At 33.7% G+C, this 20609-nt stretch overlaps 2 protein-coding genes across 3 annotated transcripts in view; both read right to left on the minus strand.

The window, feature by feature from the left end:
• Positions 1-4218, minus strand: part of LOC142341535 (uncharacterized) — a 56917-nt gene extending 52699 nt beyond the window's left edge. The window contains exon 1 of one of the 2 annotated variants that reach the window (XM_075392543.1): positions 4136-4218. The gene's annotated coding sequence lies outside the window, so the exon portion shown is untranslated. Of the gene's footprint in view, positions 1-1118; positions 1447-4135 lie in introns of those variants that run through there. The other variant, XM_075392542.1, reaches the window with a different exon arrangement.
• LOC142341539 (FK506-binding protein 2-like) overlaps positions 1-20609 on the minus strand; it is a 390606-nt gene that overhangs the window by 352921 nt on the left and 17076 nt on the right. The window lies entirely within an intron of this gene.

The following is a 20609-nucleotide window of genomic DNA, read 5'->3' on the forward strand; positions in this document are numbered from 1 at the left end:
AATTGGTTCATTTTGGCCAGCGCCTCACTGAGGGCTATTGCTTAGCAGAACGACGAAGATAAGATTTTGAAACAATTTTTAAAGCGTAGAGACTAAGTGAAAAAAAGCCAATTAAAATTCAGGATTTTAAAAAGCAACTTTTAGTGAAAAATCTCTTTTTATAAAAGACACCTCCAAAGGACCTTCCTACACAAAGTGGAGTACTTGCTTGTGGCTTTCCTATCACACTTTGAGGTACTGATCCGAAAGTGACATTAATAGCGGTTTAATCATCATGGACAACAATTAAGCTGAGTACTTTTAGAAAGATCACGAAAAAAATCACTGATATCATAATTATACCAGTCATGGCCACTCCTTTCTGTCCATTGAAAAAATGTTTTCTGGGTAAATAAATTGGTTTTTTAAGCTATTAGATGTTCAAATCTGAAAATGCTTTGTTGGATAAAGAAATTGCTCGTAAGTAATCGAGACAATTGAGCCAATTTTGAAAAACATTAATTAAAAACCACCTGTTCTCAAATTTCTGTTTAGCTTATTATCTACGCAATAATCAAGACTGGCTCAGTCCTGGCACAGATTTCACTCAAGGGCTGTCGAATTTTGAACAAGTCTTGACTTAGACTTGCCAAGCCTTGATCAAGCCTTAACAAGTCTTCAGAAGTCTCAATAATTGAAGCAAGACGCGTGTATTGGTCAATTCAATAAACGTATTTCAGTGGAGAGCTACTGAATATTGCTTGAAGCTTGTTCCGAGTGTGATACTAATTCATTTTTTAATGAACTCAATTTGTTTGATTCTTTTTACCCAAAACTACACACATGAATATTGTAACAAAATAGCTTCAAACTGATCTGATCAGCGGCCAAATTGTGGACTAAACGCTGTCTAACCACGAAAGGTCAAAATCTTGAAAATTGTGAGGGCAGAGATGAAAATTACAACAGATTTAGCCTCGGATATCACCAAATAGATATAGATATAAATAGATATAGTTTAACAAGACTGAAGTTATCAAAGCTGAGTTGTTTGTTACCAAAAAATAACAGTTTAAGCGGACTTTAAATTAGAAAAGCGTTTATACAGAGAAAAGGAAAGTCTTAAACGGGTCTCCTACCTTGTTCGTCAGAGTTGAAATTATAAAGAAAAACAAAAATTGGGCTTTAAAAAATATTGCTTATTCTAGTCACATGCGTTTTATAGATGAATGGAAGTCCAAAAAAGTCTTTTTAGTCCTGCTGGAAATCAATTTGTTCTCTACTTAAAAGACAATTTAACCTTTTTAGTTGCTGGCAAGTTATTCTGCAGCATCTGCTATCCTTTTCTTTGATTCAACTGTCAACAAAGAACTGTCAAAACCGTTTTTAAACAATTCACTCAATCAAGATATGGCATTCTGGTGCAAAAATTTAACAGAAAGCTTTGCTGAAATCTTTCTTATATGTTCTTTCAAAATGCGTCTGTTCCATTCAAAATTATAGTTTCTCTATCTCTCCATTTTTCTTATTTAACACGAATTGAATGAAATAAAAACAAGTGTCAACAAACAGATTTGCTGTATATAACCATTGTCAAGTGGTTTATAAAGCTTCTCAAATTTACAATAAAATAACACCTGATCTCAAAAGAACAATAGAGAAGTTAAACACCATACTGTCATATTGAAGTCCATACTGGTCATATTGCGGGATTGAATGTATGTGTTTTTAAGAAATCGATTCAATTCAGATTCTATTAGGAAAGACGAGGAAAAATGTATAGAAATAACCTTCCTGTTTAATTTTTTCCGACACTTGCCCTCGGATCTCATTTCAATGATCCAACGTCAAACGTGCAACTTAAATTGATCCAACTCAAACGTGCAACATTTTCGTAACGTGCAACTTTTACTAGGTATTGATTCAAAACTATGATCACTTTGTTCATCTGGTAGACTTGCGCACTTATTGCTCAAGAACTGAGAGTTTAAATCCAGCTTTTAGTAGCAAAGTGAGAAAAACTGCCCGAGAAACAGGGATACCTCATGAAAAAGGCATTGTCGTATTCTATATAAAACTGGCGACAATTCAAAATTCTTAAAGTTAGTGCAAATTTTATTTGAGACCAATAATTTAATCATTTCGAATTCAATCTCCGGCAGTCTGCACTTTTGTGTCACGAGGTGCGAAGAAACGTTACAAGGTGTAGATAAAAGAAGACGTCTTTTTATATTCCGAAATAAGTTCAATGGAAAATTGATGTGTTTTATGATTAAAGCTGACGCTTTTTATGACTCCGGTTAAGTGTTTTTGTAAATTTTTATTTAACTCGTGAGCTTTATTTATCAATCTGACGTTCTTTTTGTAGCCTTATGACTGCGTCTAATTAGATATTTGTCTAATTTGGCGTTGAGGAAGTTGTTTAAAAACTATAAAAGATTTTCAGTTGAAGCGTAATAGATTTTTGGTAATACCTCCTCTCATTAACTACCCAACTTCAGCATTTAATTTTTATATAATTAATTTTCGGTAAAAATAGTTATTTCGGTAAATATAGGGACAATTTTTGTTCTAATTGAAAATTAGCATGAGCGATACCAGTTGGTCTAGTTGTGGAAGATCAAAAATTAATCGGATTGTAGTGGTGTCCCATATATTTTTTTTAAAGTACATTTTCTTTTTTGTTTTTTTTTTATGTTAGTTACAGACCAGAATGTTTCCAAATCAAAGCTCAATTACTAACGAGTAAAAACTAATTACAAAGGAAGGCCATTGAGCATACCTAATAGTTTCTTCGCATAGCATATGGTTTTTTGGGTTGAAACGCCAATTTGAATTAAACTCTTCGTCAAATTTGTTCTGCCAGTTTTCAGTGTAAATTTATAGTATTTAGACTTAATCTCACCAATGACATGCAAAATTGGTTTCATAAGCAGAAAAAATTGTGACCATTTACTACTTTTACGTTGAAAGCTTACGGTTGTGTGCCTTACGCTTTTAAAAAACTGTTTTCAAAAAATAATTGTAATCTGGGATTTGCCAATTTCAATTTTATGTCTGCAATTTTTGTGCGTTTTCTCAGCCTGGTGAAAGGGCGCGGAATTTTTGAAGTTAATTATAATTGAGTTTTTATTGATATTTGAATAATGATTCTATAATCGTTGATACTATTAGTTTTCATAAACTTTTTGACAGTTTGCAAATTCGAGGTTCTCTTTTGCTGTCTTGTCCAATCATCACGTTAATGGAACTTTAATGACAAGTGAAATATCACATTCACGACAAAAAAAATAAGGCGTAATTGATTATAATAAATATTTTAGGTAATATATTTTGATATTATAGGCTTCGACACCGTTTCCTCGAATAATTTAATTTATCTTTGTATTTCTGCTTTTATTCTTCTTTTTGTAGTAGTATGACATTCTTAAGAATGATTGGTTTCAATGGTTTTGTATGAAGTTATAAAAGAAGTCCATGAAACCTTTCAGTTAATAGCACATTGTTTTCATGACTTTGAATTTAATTGTATTCAAGAATTTTTACCTTTTTTCTAATTTTGCTCTTTTTGTTTTCTGTCTGATTTTTAACTTTTCTCAATACAGACAGGTCCCATATCTTTTCTCTTTGGTTTAGCTTACTTTTTGTCTGATGCTATTTGATTTTTTTTGTTAGTTTTATTTAAAGAAAAAATAGATAGACATTGGGTTTTCGTGGCAATTAATGCTTGTAGTTTTTATTTGATTTTGTTGTTTGTCTTCTTTCTCACTTAGTTTAATGGCACGTATCATTGGGCCTCTAATGAGTTACAGCTTCATTTGTATAGTGATTACAGTTTAAAGCAATTTTTAACGGATACGACAATTATTCTGGAACAACAGTTGATTTTTTGAAGTTTTTCTATTTCTTTCTCATTCGGTAAAGAATTAAGTCAAAAACCTTGTTTAGAGGGGTCAGAACATTACGTGCATACGCACAATAGCGAACCTCTTTGTTTAATATTGATGCAAAGTAACGTTCCATTTCGTATTTTCATTTTGTTAAATTGTCAAATGCTAATTGAAGTTGTCATTTTTGTTCAGTGAATTTGAAACTAAAATTTGAATCAATTGACGGCATAGCACAAAAATCAAAAGACTAGCTGCGCTACACTTACCCTTTTTATCGATTCCAATTAAAAATTTAAAGAAAGTTGAAACTGCATCAGAACATTCAAGCTGGCTGAAAAATAGGAGTGGATAAGTTTATTGTTCCGACCCTCTTGAGGGGGGAGGAACTATATACTCAAATGGGTTTTTTTTTTTTTTTGTTCAGTGAATTTTCGCCGATCGATACATTCATCGTAGAGAGTTGAGAGTGGTATCATTAGAAAGCTCGTCCAGCGTAGAATATGGAATTAAAAAGATTTTTTAAATTTTCGTTTTCTACAGGGAGTTATCGAGGTTTAAAGTTTTGTGAAAATAGTGTGAATTCCGTTGATTTTTATTCACATTTTACGGAATTTTCGCTAATTTTTGACCAAAATTTCGCCAATTTTGCTAAAATTTGTCAACATTTTTTAAAAACTTGTTGTTGATTTTATTTTTAAATATAAAAAATCTTCTCGGCTTTTCTTATTTTGAATTTCTTCTGAGAACTTCAGAGAAGTAGAGTGAATTCCCGTTGTTTTTATTCACATTTTCCGGAATTTTTGCCTAAATTTTCGTCAATTTTGCTAAAATTTGTTATAATTTTTAAGAATAGTGTCGTTGATTTTATTTTTGAAGACGAACAAGCATTGTTCATTGTTTTGATTTAATTTTTTTGGTCAAAAAATGTGGATAAATATTTCAAAATTTAGCCTTTTTCAACAAAAACAGCACGAAATAAGCTACTTTAGTCCGTTTTGATTAAGTTTGCCGACAGTACACCTCCAAACAACACTCATACAATCTTTGTAGACTCAGAGGGGGGCTATTTCTACTTCAGAGTACGCTGAGAGTGCTCTGTAGTTAAAACTTTGCCTTTTTTTGCTAACTTTACTCGTTGATTATCAAAAATGCAGAACTTATTTTGAGTTTTCAACTAACAAATTATCTATATCTGCAACATTCGAAAATCAAATGTTCCTAACGGACAATAAGCAATAGCAGGGCTTGTTTTGGGCCATTCTTGGACTGCTACCACCCAAAGAAATCGGGTTGTAATCAGTCGGTCTTTTTTTTTTAAAAAAAAAGGACCCTTTCTTTAAAAATAAAAAACAGAACATATCGAATCAATGCCCAGGAGTGATAGGTCCAACCAGTTTGCTTACTAAAAAGCTCCAAGCTAATCCATTTAAATTTTAACTTGAAAGTTTATGGTCGTTTCTTTTAAAAATAATTGACTTTTCAATAAATAATGGCTTAATTAAGTTTTCCTCTATTTTTTTCTTAATTTGTTCAACTTCCAGCTTAGTGTCTGCAAAAAAAGAATGCTTCTTCTTTCTACTGATTTAACATTTCTTCTCGGTTGCAGTTTTAAGCCTGAAGTTATTGTTTTCTGGCTTTGATACTACAAGGTTTCAGATTTTTGTTTGTTTCGATATTTGCCAGTTTTTCACGTTTCCGAATTTTGTCACATTATCACATTATTGACAGTTCTCTTGTCACATTATTAGCGTTAAAAATAAAGCACAATTGAACATATTGAAATCCTGAATGATATACATAATCGTTTTAACGGCCTCGACGCCTCTTTCTTGAAGAAATCAATTGAATTTTTTAATTTTGTTTTTAACTGTCATTTATACTTTGTCGTTTCGGTCGTATGAAATTTCCTGCATAGTGATAACTTTCATTGGCTTTTCGTGGAAGAATAGAAGAACCGATATTCTGATATTAGTAAATAGCTGATGGCTTTCATGACTTTGAAAACAATCGTTTTCCAAAATTAAAAAAAAAAAAACTTTTTAACTTCGCAATTTTGTTCTTTTTATGTTTCTTTTTGTTAGCTAATCTCGTTATTTCATTACAGGTCAAATATGACATTATGGGTGTCAAGGGAATAAAAGGGATTGGTGTCCCAAAATCTTTTTTTTAATGAATTTGTTATGACCTTAGTGGCTTCGACACCGGTTTTTCACAAAAATGTAAATTAGTTTGATTTTTTGTCTTATTTGACGTTCTTTTTGTAGATGCGAGAAATATTCTGGGTAACTGCAGGTCTCGAGGGCTTCCTTTTTTTGAATAAACGACCCTATTCAAATAGTTCTGTTTGTAATTAATGCCTTTTATGACATTGAATGTAATTTTTCTTCGAAAAAAAAATTGAAATTATTTCATACTTTAGCACTTCGCTTTTTTGTCTACTTGTTACCTAGTCTTACTAATGAATGGACACGTACTACTTTATAGCTGTTTGATGAAGGCGCAATCGAATATATTTTGAGGGACAAAATATGGCTCGAGGGTTTTGGCAGCGTTTTCTGGCAAGTTTCAATTGAAATTTTGTTTGTTTTTTTTTTGTTGTTCATTTTAGCCGCTTTAAAAAATGAAGAAGGACAGGTCCTAATGCCCTTCTCTAGAAACAGTGGTAATTGTAAATTTGTGGTAATGTTAATTGATTCCTAATGGTATTTATTACTTTGAAGTTAACTGTTTCAAAAAAATAAGTTATATTTTTCACTTTAATGTTTTTGTTCTTTTTTGTATAATTGTTACCAAACCTTTTTATGGACTGGTCGCATATGGTTTCTGGTGATTTATTAGTTATTTTTGTTTAGTTTTAGGTTTATCTGACGGTATGTTGACTTTGTTATTAAATTTAGTTTTTAAGAGGGAAAAAAATTTTTTGATGTAAATAATGTTTGTTGCTGTTGTTGTTGTTTGTTTTTGACGTTCATCTTGACTCGCTTTCTTAATATTGACATATTACATCAAGCTAATGCATCAATTTTTAACTCCACTGAGTTATTTGCTTTGGAGGCTATCTTATCGTTCATACAGAATTTTTTGAAAAAGACTTTTCGCAAAAAATAATTTTTGGGTTTTTCTATCTGTTCCTCATTTGCTAGACAATTATGCCAAAATTGTGGATGGGCGGGGTCGGAACTTTATGTGCCATCGCACATTACCGAGCCGCCTTGTTGAAATTTACGACTAGCAAAACAAATAAGAATGTAGGAACAAGCAAAGCGCCGAAATTCTTCGCCAAATGAGGAAAACAAAGGAACAAGTCTTAATTTCCACCCCTCTTTTGGAAATTGTAAATGAGAAATCGTGAATTATTTATTAGTATCCCTTGCTGCGCTACAATAAACTCCAAACTGCGGAATGGTAATAAGAAGTGAAGTAAAAAAGTATGCAGGTATAATTAATTGATGACATAAAAAAATCAATCTTCACATGAAAGGATTGCCTGAACAAAAGTTCAGGTGTGAACAAATTTTCTCAATTCTTCCCATGAAGGCTAAAATTTTGAAGTAATGACGAAAAGGGTACAGGTAGGGTCCATTAAGAGAGGGCGGAAGTAATTTGAGATGAAAAATAAAGCCATTTCCTGGAAAAATTTTGAGCAAATTGTAAATTTAGACGAAAAACCTGATCTCGTTTTAAATGCAAAATTAGGGCTAATAGGCAATATACGTTTAAAAGGAGTCTATTAGTTTTGAATCATTATTCGCGGATTCGAAAATTCATTATAGATGAAATTAAGTCCTGAAAATATTTGGCTTGTATTTTCGATTTTTTTATTCAAACTGCAATATTCATAGAACTTTATATATCGGGATTTTAGTTGCTATATAGAACGACATTTGGGACTCAAACAATATGTAACTTAGGTACATACTTAACTTGACCAAATTTGTGAGAGGAAACATAATGTTAATTGTAAAGTAATATAAAATATTGTCATTTAACTCAAATTTGAATAATAAAAAGTCCACCGATAGGGTGTTTGCTACAAGCCATATCAGTAAAATGGGGCGAAACTGAGCTATGATTAAAAGACACGCTTGTTTAGCGAATTTGCTTTCTGATTTGATCTAAAATTAGATTGTAATGAAGCGAAAATGATTTTTCCTCTTTTTTGAAGATGCTATTCTAAAAAGTCTGTTAACGGCGTGAAGCAAATAATTGCTTTGATCAGGGAGCGAATTTAAACTGCTCTTTTTTGAAGAAGTGGAAGATGAAAAGTTGAATTGTTGGTATAACGAAACCGCCGCTGTTTTGTGTAAACAAGAGCTGCTTTTGAAAACACTGTAGTATAATGATGCAATTTTTCAGACAACACAAAAACGAAGCCCGTGTTATCTTCTGCCTTAATTGCAGAAACGATTTTTTTACTGTTGCAAATTTGAATTGATTTCTGCTAGCTGCCAATTTTGCAGGAAGATTTTGCAACAAAATCACGTGAACAATCCAGTGCTCTATAATGAGCATTAATTTCCCCTGAAGCAGAAAGCTTCTTACTTAATTTGAGACGCTAATTAGGGAATTAGTTTCCTTGCAGACGAAAAACAAAATAATTTTGTTGAATGTGTTATTTCGTCATCAAAAACCTACATCTTTTCAGGAAAAATCATCTCAGCAGCTCAAACAAACCTAAAAACGCAATGTTGACGAATAATGAAAAGACGTCTTGAATTTTATAAGATGTTGGGGAAATGCCGTGGAAATCTCCGCCTCTTAGCTGTGACATTAAATATCTCAGCAGCTTTCACCACCCTGAAAGATGTTTCACTCTTCCATATGCAAAATTGTCTATCTGCTTTCTGTTTATAGGAATAAATTGTTGATAATTCTGTCGGGTAGGTGGTAAGCTTACAGATATCTATCTTTTTTCTCTAAACTAAAATTTCTTGATGTTTCATTTGTTTTGTGCAACTCCTTAACAGATTTAGAAAAAGTAATTTGAATTTTGCTTTTTTCTAGTTTTTCGGTCTGGTGAGCGCAGGAATGTCTGGACATGAACGCACGAAAGTCTGGAAATGAACGCAATAAAACTTTGGTGTTGGAATGCAGGAGTTTTTTGCAGCGCACGATCGTCTGCACAAGAAAAGTCTGGACATATACACTTTTGGTGTGGGATGGCCTGGACATATTCATCTTTAAACGCACGAAAAATAGCACAAATAATTTTAAACGCACGATGGTCTGTACATATGCACTTTCAATCTGGGACGGTCTGGACATACGCATTTTCCACCTGAGCCGATTTGGACATGAGCAGTTTCAGTATGGGGGCTGTCTGGACTTATCTACCTTGGGTCTGACACCTGAGCCTGAGAATGATTTGACTTTCTCACATGCTCTTGATGTTTTGAACTCGAGATGTCCCGGGCTGAGAACTTTTGGTAAAGTTATGTAAGATTGAGCGGTTATCTTACATATTATTAGCGTTTGTAAGTGAAGATCTTAAATAAAAATTGCATTTCTAAGTGCAAATTTTACATAAATTTACTTTTTCTACGCATTTGATTATATATGACTTAAGCGTTTCTACGCTTTTCTGCAGCCTATTTTTGTAACTAAAAAACATTTGATTGAGACTGGAACCATCTATCCCCTTCATTATTGTCGCCTCTTCTAACACTCTACCACCATACCTCCGTTTTTTAAGAAGTGTATTCTTCATAAATAGTTTACTAAAATTACATATCTTAAGTGATGGCCAATGCCTTCAAAACTTTATACGCGTTGCTCTTGTATTGCTCTTTCTTAAGAATTGCATCGAGAGTTTTCTTAGAACGCTTACAATATTTTCAGACACGCTTACAACCCTAATCCCAGAACATGCGTGGTGAAAGAACCGGATAGAATCGACTATGGATACTTAATTTATCCGATATTGGCCGCGCTATCAGATCTTAAACAATGTAAATTCACCTAAGACAGAGCTCTTAATGTGATAGGACGATAGTTTTTGGTACGCGTTGTATCAGGTCTTGCATTAAAAAGGATCCCAGCATCATTGGGGCAAAACAACTTCAACACAAATTTCAAATCACTTTTTACATGCATAAAAGGATAAAAGAAAAGTGCAAGCTGGAGTCTCACCGCTTATCAAGAAGAACAATCCACACGTTTTTACGAACAAAATTGCGGTTTCAGCATCTTCTATATGCATCATACCTATCAGCCCATTAATCATTGTGCGCAATGGTCCTTTCTCAAATCTCTGCCTCAGTTGGTCAACATCTAAACATATGTCAGTTCGGGCTGGATCTCAGTGAAATTTGAGTTTCACTATCATAGATCTTAACTTTTCTTTACACTTTTCATAAAATCATATAGATTTCAAAATTGTTCAAAGACCTAATAATTTTATTTTCTCTGATGACAAAATAAAATTTACAGCTAAAATTTTTTTCAAAAATGTTTCCGACAAGTCGTTTTCCCCAAAAAACTACAGAATAGAGAAAGATCGAAAAATATGTTTTACAATGTATAAGTCAATTTAATTATCAGCGTTTGGCTGCCATCCGGAATGACAGTCACCGAAGTCCCAAAACATTACAAATGCGGCTTTCAAAATGATTTTTCTCTGTCCACCATAGAAGAATTGGGAGTTTATTTATATAAGACATCAATTTTTGCTGTTAAAGAAAAGGATCTATTCTGTTTTGCCCCCCAGCTTAGTGAGCACAAATCTTTTATGACCCCAAGGCGCACGTGCTATTTTCTTACATAGTAACGTGCTACATAACAAAATATCATTTGTAACTGGGGGCCATGAAAAAGACTGCGGTGGCCGAAACAGATAAGATTCAAGGAAAATCAACAAAAAAAGTTAGACTTGATCACTAATTTTGAATATTCATCAAGCAGGAAGTCATTATTTCACACTTTTTCAGGCGACCACTTTTTTTTAAGGTTTTACGTTTCATATCACACTAGACTTTGAACCTAATCAGTTTTCTGCTCACTTTTCACAATTACCTCGAAGAGTTCAACCTTAGGAAATGGTATAAAATGAGCAATCAACTGAGCAAATTTCTTGAAAAATTCTTGGAAGCCTCAACGCATGGTTCTTGGAAAATTTTATTGGACGCCCAAATTTTTCTCATGAGACAAAGCATACATTTTTCAAAGACAAAGAAAGTGGATAATTGAAAACAGGGATCGTTTCCGTTTGTGCCCCCCAGTACGTTATGCGCCCCCAGTTACAGAGCACGTGCCATTACATAGTAAATCACTATGTAGAAACATTGCACGTGCGTCTGGGGGGTGCAAATAATATGCGCCCACTAAGCTGGGGGGGGGGCACAAACGGAAAAGATCCGAAAACAGTAAACAGTCACAGAATATAACAACTTCGGCAAAAAGGACTTTTTAAGGTCTATATTTGAGCCAATCAAGGAGAGCGACACAACAGAGCCGGCTGACGACTTCTGCGATCCATTCGCTCCTACAAAAATATCAAGGAATTCAGAAAAAAGTATTATTTGGGTTGAACGATTATTCAATTGTTGGATTAATTCGTTGCACGAGAATTGCAATGTTACTATAAATGTTATTTGAATTCTTTCTTTGAGTTTTGGACAGCGAAATTGGGGTCTAAATAAGTTACAGTATGGTTCTGGGAAACCTTCAGCAATTCGAGCTCAGAACTCTCTATTTGCCTTAGGTTTCTCGGAACTATACTCTAACATATACTTAGAGGCCTTGTTCGAATGGTCTCAATAAGGTTGAGATACAAATTTTCCAATGGTTTCTGCGTCTTTCCTATGTTCTAACCCGACTCCAAAATCTAGTCGACTGAGCCTATGTCTTAGTTTTGGTCTTGGGATTTTTGTTCTGCAATGAGTTTAACGTACGTTGACTTTTTCTGGGGTTCATTTGACTGCTAGCATGCAAAAATCTTCTATACTTGCAGCATTTATCAAATCAAATTTTTGCTAATAATTATTTATCACCTGAAAAAAATTTACATTTTAAAAATTGTTTAGGTTTCTTTGCCTTGATTACACAACTCATTTTTTCTTCTGATATTGAGTTTTCCATTTTGGTAGATCAATTTCACAACATAAGTAAGTTTATTAGAAAGCAGACATGTGTAAAAGAACATCAACTTTAATGCGTGATCAAATGGAGGTCAACATAGATAACAGTTCAAGGAGTAAATTTGAGAAGAAACTCTGATTAAAAAATAATAACCTCGATTTGGATTATTTAAAAACAAAAGTGAACCAAAAAACTATTACATTCTATTCTCAGGTACCCTAAAGAGCATTTAGCTACTTTCACTGGTATGTTAGCTTCTAAAAATTACTTCCTACTTCGGTATCGTGTCGTCACATAGACAAACTTACCTCAATTTGTGAAGTGAGTAGTTGGCTATTTATCAAATGAATCTGAAATTTTGTTAACTTCAGTTGGATCGTGCTTGAAAAGAACATTGAAATGTCGTCTAACTCTGATAACAATTCTTTCTGTTTTCTGTTTTTGAGATTTTGCTTCTTACAGAAGGACTTCAAAACTTTTTAATTTTGAATATTTGTTATCCTTTACCTTTGGGTTAAACTGTTTTTGTTTTTTTTGTTTTAAATATTTTGATATGTGGTTTAAAACCTCATTGAGAACCCAAAATTATACCCAACAGAATTTTTGAGTGGGGTAATTATTGTTGAATCCTTAGATCAAGACTCCAGATTGATTTGAAAATTAGTAAAAAAAAATAAGATAAGTGAAATAAAAAAGAACATATTTTACTTATGTTCAGTTCAATCTTTTATCAATATGGATTATTAATGTACGGACTTGCTAATAATTGCCGCTTGCAGGTCTCGTTTCTTAATTGTTTCATTTTTCAAATCAGTTCATATTTTATACAATCTTCTGCTGTGATCTTTCTTGCTTATGAACTTTTGCTCCAGTTTTCTGAGAGCTTTGCTATTTTTGTGACCAAATGAACAGTTTTGTAGCATGGGCTTTACCTCTTCTTTGAACTCCAGGCCTTATTCGTTTTGTGATTGCGATACAGATTTGTCTATCTAAATTTTCGTACCCAAGAATTATGAAGAACAAAGATCAATATAAATTCAGGTTTGTCGCATAACGCCGCAGAAATACACCCAAATCGTCACGGAAAAGTCTGCACAATCTGTGTATCTCTTGTTCCTTGTTCTTATGTTAGTACATTGGAAATGTAACATTATTGCACAAAACAGATACGTTAGAAAATTGGCCGAAATTTATTGGAATTGCGCAACCCGTGTTTGCAAAAGTGTGCAAATTTTAACCGCTAAAATGAGATATAAGCTTTGTATTCTATTTTTCGCGCCTTATGTTATACCTTCTGGCTCGATTTAGGTACCTCTTTTTTGCACTCAGCTGTAACTCTATTCCGCACTGAATGTATCCAATTTTTGCATTGCTCATATACAACTTAGTGGTCCTTGCCCAAATCTCTGCCTCATTTGGCCTCCGCCTAAACCTATGCCTGTTGGAGCTGGCTCTAACTTAAATCTGAGTCTCACTAATATGATTCTCACTTAAACTTGATCATAAATGACCTAATAATTATCTGTGATAACAATCTAGAAACTATTTGTTGATTGCAGCTTAAGAAGAACAAGACGAATGTTTACAGCACAAACTGTTTTTCGGAAAAAACCACCAAAAGAGTCAATCCTCTGAAAACAAAGAAAGAGAAATTTGACATCAAAACGTGTGTAGATCTTGAAAATTTTCTTCAAAGACCTAATAATGTTATTTTCTGATGACAATAAAAACTATTTGTTAATTAAAACTGAAAATTGAAAGACAAATGTTACCGACAAGTCGTTTTTCCCCAAAAAACCACTGTACGGGAAATTTCATTCACAATGTGTCAGTCAATTATCAAAAGTCTGCCGCCATCCGGAGTGACAGTCATCGAAGTCCTAAGACGTTTTCAAATATTTCTTCACATTGCTTATTTTTAGTATTCACATCGTACAGTCAAACTAAATGACGTCAGTGTGATACAGAGTAATAAGGGGGCATGTCGCATGATTTTCTCGGCCAGCCATAGAACACGTTGGAATTTATTTACTTATCGAACAAGTCATGGTCCAATGGTCTTAATAAAGATGCGATATATTTTGTATAGTGTCTTCTGCGCCTGTTCTCTGTTCTAACCCCGACTCCAAATTCTAGTCTCAGTTTCGGTTTCTTTTTTCTCTAACGTGACTAACAATATCCAATATTCAATTATGGATTTTTGTTCTGCAATGAGATGAAAATACGTTGATTTTTAGTAGAGCTCATTTGGGCTGACGGCATATGGAATCCTTCTGTACTTGCTCCATTCATCAAATCAGAAGACTGTCAGAAATAATATTTCAGCTGAAAAAATTTTTAATTGATCGAAAAAAAATGTTTTTGTTTCTTTGCTGTTATTTCGAACCTTATTTTTCTTTTGAGATTACATTTACGGTTTCAGTAGACCAATTTCACACTAAAAGTTTGTCAATGTTTTTAAGAAAAAAAATTGCGTTAACAAACACAAATATTAATAATTGATCGCTTCGAAGTTAACAAAAATAACTGTGCTTAGATTAAGTTGGAGATGAAGACCTGGTTTCCTTTTTGCTAAAAACAAAAACTCTTGCTCATAAAAGCGTCAATCATAACAATTGTTTATTTGATGAAAAATTAAAGAAAAATTATTTCATTCTTGCATTATTAAAAACAAAAGAGAACCATAGATCTGTTTTAAGGTGCCTTAAAGATCATTTTTTAACTTCATTTGTATGCAAGCTACCTAAATTTATTTACTACTTCGGTTTTGTCACAACGAAAAGCGATCTCAAATTGTGAACACGGTTTTTAAGCTCTTTATTTGTTGAATCTAAAATTGCCATGAACACTGAAGGGTTATATAAATCTGGTACAACTTCGTTCAGGATTCTGTTTTTAGGATCTTGGTTCTTACTTAGAGCTTTAAAGTATCAATTTCCATTTACAATGTGTAAATTTTAAATTTGGACTCAAATGATTTCGTTATAATTTTTCATAAAGGTTTTAAAATTTCGTGGAGATGAAGTTCACTTACTAAGGGTATTTTGAACTCAGTGTGTCAATCTGTATTACTTTGATACCTTCGCAGAACTAAAACTATCCGCAGTTGAACTTTTACTCTTTTTCGAGCTTGACAAGTGGTATTAACTACCAATTCTGTTGATTATGAGACTCCATATTGATAAAAATTAAAAAGGATTGAAATAAACTTCTGACAGAGAGCTTATCTTACTTATATCCAACCTATAATCGATATGGAGTCCAGTCTCCGGAATTGCTTATAAATACCACTTGTCCGGCTCCCAGAACAGCAAAAGTCTGCGAACGCAGCAAAGAGCTTCTGATCTGCGCCATTTGATTAATACGACTATCCAAGTAACGTTTTCAAGGCTCAATGGAATGGAAACTATTGATAATGTCGCTGTGCTAAGCGCAATTTTCTTCCTGATTTTGTAGTTAGAATTATTTACGGTACCTATCTCCCGTGAACTGAGATATAAGTGTTTTATATTCGAAATTAAAACTCCAATATCTCTGTACCGGAGACATAAGTACAGTAAATAAGTACAAAATCAGGAGGTAAATTGAACGTAGCATTGCAACATTATCAATATTTTCCACTGTGGTTTGAAAACGTTATTTAATTGTTTCCTTCCTTGCATCAGTTGAACATGGATTTTTTCTTGAATTTTTTCTGATGCACGTTTTTTTTCACAAATTTTGCCGTTTTTGATACGAAAGGAACAGCTTTACAGCGTGCTTTTTACCGCATTGAGTTGAACTCTCGACCATGTTCGTTTTGTGCAGTAATTATAGGTTTGTCGATCTAAAATTTTCGCAAATTTGTACCAAGAACGACTAAGAACAAAAGATCAGGTTTGCCGGAGTGAATATACAAATCGGTGCTTAGAGAGGGCATATTGTATCAAACTTCCTGAAATATGTTGTTGATGTTTTCCACGAGTGTCATCTCACCGCAAAAAGACCAGTAAATAAGTCTTCTATTTTTCAGGTTGATTTGTCCTACACCGGTGAATCTGCTACCTTTATAACTTCATCTCAATGATTTTTTTTTCGCAAGTTGTGTGAACTTTAGGTTAACTTCGAGATTACGCATTTTTTTGCCCAGGTGCTTCATATTTCTCATTTAATTTTGCTGCTAGCCTCACTTTCTCACAACTATGACACTCCACTGAGAAAAAAATGCTTGATTAAAAATGCGCCAAATTCCTTCGAGATCAAAAAAGCAAAAAGTACAAAAGTACAGAAGTTATCTTTGTATTACCGGTTGTTTTGAAAAGTGTGATGAAATTGTTGTGTCTGTTTTTGTAGTAGCAGCTGAGTGCAACATCAACGGTTTTTCGATAACGTGATTATTTTCATCAGGAATCTGGAAAAAAGTTTTCATTAGGGTTAGAGATTTTATACCCTAAAAATGTCATGGTAAATTTAATTACAACGTTTGCAGCCGATCAAACTGCAGGTAACAATACCTGCAAAACTTCCAGCAACAAATGCGCGTATTTTTTTACATAGATTGCTTTACTTAGAAATTACTCGCAAACTCAAAACAACAGATTCATATTAAAGGGTCGGTTTTTAACTTGAAAAACAATTGACAACTCTGATTCAAGTGTTGGTAAAAATTCTGATTGGATAATTCAAATGTTGTTAAAGTGAGTTCAACCAGATAGCTAGCTTGAGCTAAGGCTTGAAAAAGAGTTTTTATAATCTATCAGTAGTAGCATCCCTACAGTTGGTAGTTAGTTTTAGCGTTATCCTCTTAATTTTTCCGTCACTTAAAGGGTTTGGTTCAAAACAGAAAAAACGGTGAGAAAGTAATGAAAAAATTCACCTACACCGGTGAATCTGCTACCTTTATAACTTCATCTCAATGATTTTTTTTCGCAAGTTGTGTGAACTTTAGGTTAACTTCGAGATTACGCATTTTTTTGCCCAGGTGCTTCATATTTCTCATTTAATTTTGCTGCTAGCCTCACTTTCTCACAACTATGACACTCCACTGAGAAAAAAATGCTTGATTAAAAATGCGCCAAATTCCTTCGAGATCAAAAAAGCAAAAAGTACAAAAGTACAGAAGTTATCTTTGTATTACCGGTTGTTTTGAAAAGTGTGATGAAATTGTTGTGTCTGTTTTTGTAGTAGCAGCTGAGTGCAACATCAACGGTTTTTCGATAACGTGATTATTTTCATCAGGAATCTGGAAAAAAGTTTTCATTAGGGTTAGAGATTTTATACCCTTAAAATGTCATGGTAAATTTAACTACAACGTTTGCAACCGATCAAACTGCAGGTAACAATACCTGCAAAACTTCCGGCAACAAATGCGCGTATTTTTTTACATAGATTGCTTTACTTAGAAATTACTCGCAAACTCAAAACAACAGATTCATTTTAAAGGGTCGGTTTTTAACTTGAAAAACAATTGACAACTCTGATTCAAGTGTTGGTAAAAATTCTGATTGGATAATTCAAATGTTCTTAAAGTGAGTTCGACCAGATAGCTAGCTTGAGCTAAGGCTTGAAGAAGAGTTTTTATAATCTATCAGTAGTAGCATCCCTACAGTTGGTAGTTAGTTTTAGCGTTATCCTCTTCATTTTTCCGTCACTTAAAGGGTTCTGTTCAAAACAGAAAAAACGGTGAGAAAGTAATGAAAAAATTATGACCACAGAACTGTTTTTTTGCACTTGAGTTCATGTACAATTTACATTGCGATAGTCAAAATCTATCATATACGATAGTTTGTAGTCTATCAATAACAACTGGGTCTTAAATGAAAAGGCTTCCAGCAGCCATAGACAAGCTTTAATGGAAAGACTGTCAGACTTTGTCCACCAAATCAACAGCCGAACTTTATACAGTCTAAATTGCGAAATGTCAATCAAAGAAGTCAGAAATACAAATTTGCCCAACAAGCGTCCACTCAGTCGTATTTTTTGGTCTGGCTTGTTTCATTTTTCTAGAGCAAATTTAGCAAATTTTGGAAAAATTGAAATATCACCGATGAAATTTCAAATATCAAAAAATGGTTTTCTCTTAATCGACTTCTTTTTTGAGAAACTCCAACAATCATTTTTTTTCTTTGTCGAAGAAAACTATATTCCTTGATGTGCTCTGATTTTTCAATGAAAAGTTAGTGAATCAAGCTGTATTTTTTTTTAAATCATCTGGTTTCCAATCTGTTCACAGCGCCAGCAAACTATTTCTGCCCGGATGGTTTCTGGATCAGATGAAACCCAAAACTCATCAGTGGACAGATAATAATGGCGCTTCTAATTGGTCTAGAAGATTTTTTCACTTCTTCGTCTTGCAATCAGATATCTGTTATCGGTTCTAGGCTGTTCGTTAATCGAACCCTCATTGGGAGGAGACTTCCTCTTCTTTCGGACCAAAAACTCTGATGCCAGTGCGCCTTAATCAACGATGAAGCTTTTGGCTGGCTGTAGCCATGTTTTTTACGAACAGTATCAACTGCATCCCTCTGAGTGAAAACTTTTGAAGACAGTTTGAAGTTAAAGACACTTTGGCTTCAAAAATGTTTTGTTACAAAGTGCATCTCCTTTACCATGATCGTTTCACTGCAACAAAATTTTGCCAGAAAATGTTAACCAAACTTGGTCTAACTGATCTTTTTTAGACATTGCTTGCTCGCATTCTTCTGATCGAATACCTTGAATTTAGATTGTCCCTGTTTGTCGCTGATGAAATGCATTTGGCTTCCTTTTGAATGCCTAATCTCTTGTACTACCAGAGAAAAATTTAACTGTAATTCGAAAAATAACAGACTAAAACTTCCGTAAGTTTGCAAAATTATGCGATATTTTTTCAAAGAATTAAAAGTACGACAACTTTTTCTGACTCAATCTATCTGCACCAAATGAGAACTGTTTTAAGAAATCGATACAACAAGAATGTCCACATCTTTCTCTTCAAGACGTAGAGTGTTTTTGGATTTTCCCAAAATATTTATTGTCAGCTAAGAAATCGGAATTCATTTCATTTATCTATTGAATTTCTTCTAACTTGACTGGTTTCTTGATTCGTTCACAACATCAGTAAGCCCCAACGAGACCTTGTACAATAAACAGTATGTCAGCTTTGTTGTCGTAACTGGAAAAAATGCAGAGTTTAACTTCGCTACAGTTTCGTTTCTTTTGACTGCCTTTAGTCTTTTTGAAGCAAAAATTATAACTCTTGTTGTAACTCATATTGATTAGCTGTGGGAAATCAGCTTCAAACGCGCTGGTTCTTTTGTTCATAGAGATTTTGGCTAGCACCGAGATATTAAATCTAGTTTTAACTGAAAATTTTTGAAATGAGTTTCTTGCTAATTCTAGGTGGTCATAAAAGTCAAATTTGTGCGAGGTTCCTTAACATTACCCTAGATGCTGAATAAGGTGTTCATTATGCAGAAATGAATTTTCTCTGACTGTATCATGCGTTAGGAGGCAGAAAGGATATATGCTCTTTAAGGATGTTATCCTTTGCTCACTGGTCATTTGTGGGCTGATAAAACACCCCGCCACCTCTTGCCCACCACGCCGCACATTCAAAAATATACAGTATCCCTATTTAATTATTTTAACCTTTGCCAAATTTGGCTCTTTTCGATAAGCGCTCACCACAATATTATGCCAGTGCCTCTCTTATACAATATAGAATACTTGCTATTACATAGTATACTATCTTACTCTTGTTGCGGGACCCAAATCAATAGATGCCACTAAGCGGGAGCATCAGGGGTGAATTTCCTGTCTTTTTACCAATGTAACATTGGTAGAATTTGATCCTCGGTAACTGATATTCCTTTATAGCCCCAACCAATACACCGCTTCAAATTTTTGGATCAAATTTAAAGTTTTTTGCTTTGCTTTATTTTCAAGAATTGGAAGTAGATGTCAGAAAACACACAGCAGTAACTGAAAATTTAACAGACAATAACTTCCATTAATTGGCATCCACATGCTCACTTTTCCCAAAGAAGCATAAGAAACAAATTTCTTTCTCCGAATTTTTTATGAACTCAATCTAACCTCTCTGCACCAGATCAAATCTCGATTCGGTCAACATTTTTTCTTTGAGACATAGAGCTATTTTCTGGTTATACAAAATATTGACTCTCAGCTACACATTCGATACTCACTTCATTCTTCCTATTTTCAGTGCTAGTAATTTGGCTAATTTCTCAACTCGTTTGCATTCAATTTTAGCCCTAATAGACCCGGAACCAAAAAAAAACAGATTGTCAGTTTGGCCGTCATTGAAAGAGAGTGCAGCATTTGAATCGGGTACGTTTCTGTTAGGTGTTGTCTGCCGTCGCTATTTTGAAGCAACAATTTTGACTCTGGTTGATATGTTCTGGCAAAATCAACTTGAAACTCGCGGTTTCTTTGATTTACAGATAAGAATTTTAGTCGATCAAAGAATCTGATGCTATTTTTTGTACAAATTTTTTGAATTGAGTTTCTGGTTATTTTTAGGGGCTCATAATAGTCTTAAGTTTGCAGGGTTTGTTTGCATTACCGTAGATGACAAAAAATGTTTTTTTAATGCAGAAACGAACACACACACACACACACACACACACACACACACACACACACACACACACACACGCATACACAAACTACATACATTCACAC

This window comes from Convolutriloba macropyga, chromosome 6 (genome assembly GCF_964194025.1).
Source record: "Convolutriloba macropyga chromosome 6, txConMacr16.3, whole genome shotgun sequence".
Taxonomy (NCBI): Eukaryota; Metazoa; Xenacoelomorpha; order Acoela; family Convolutidae; genus Convolutriloba; species Convolutriloba macropyga.